We start from the raw sequence: 437 nt of genomic DNA on the forward strand, positions 1-437 counted from the left end.
GGTTGATGGATTTCCACTCATACGGCTTAAATGCAGTGCCTTGCCATTGTGTCAAGTTCAAGGGGTAGCCGACACATCTGGACTACAACAAAGACTTGAAGGCTGCCAAGCAGAACAGTTCTCTCCCTGGTTACCCTCTAGCTATGAACAGCCCACCCCCGACTGAATACCTCGTATCACAGCTTGCTTCAGCATATATACCTGCATGGCCATTCCCACTACCTGCGTCTACGAAGTGGGTATCACACGAGCTCACGCTCCAACCCTGTAGTCTATAAAGTGCACAGGATTCTATGTGCTTCACAGATCCAGATAACCGGCTCCCTCGTATTAAAGTTAGATGCCTGCAGATTACCGGCGACGAAGGCTACTAGATACTCAAGGACTAATAGGAGGATCTGGCCTACACTATTCTTGAAAAACATGGGAGCTGAGAT

This window comes from Chelonoidis abingdonii, chromosome 11, assembly GCF_003597395.2.
Source record: "Chelonoidis abingdonii isolate Lonesome George chromosome 11, CheloAbing_2.0, whole genome shotgun sequence".
NCBI classification, from domain to species: domain Eukaryota; kingdom Metazoa; phylum Chordata; order Testudines; family Testudinidae; genus Chelonoidis; species Chelonoidis abingdonii.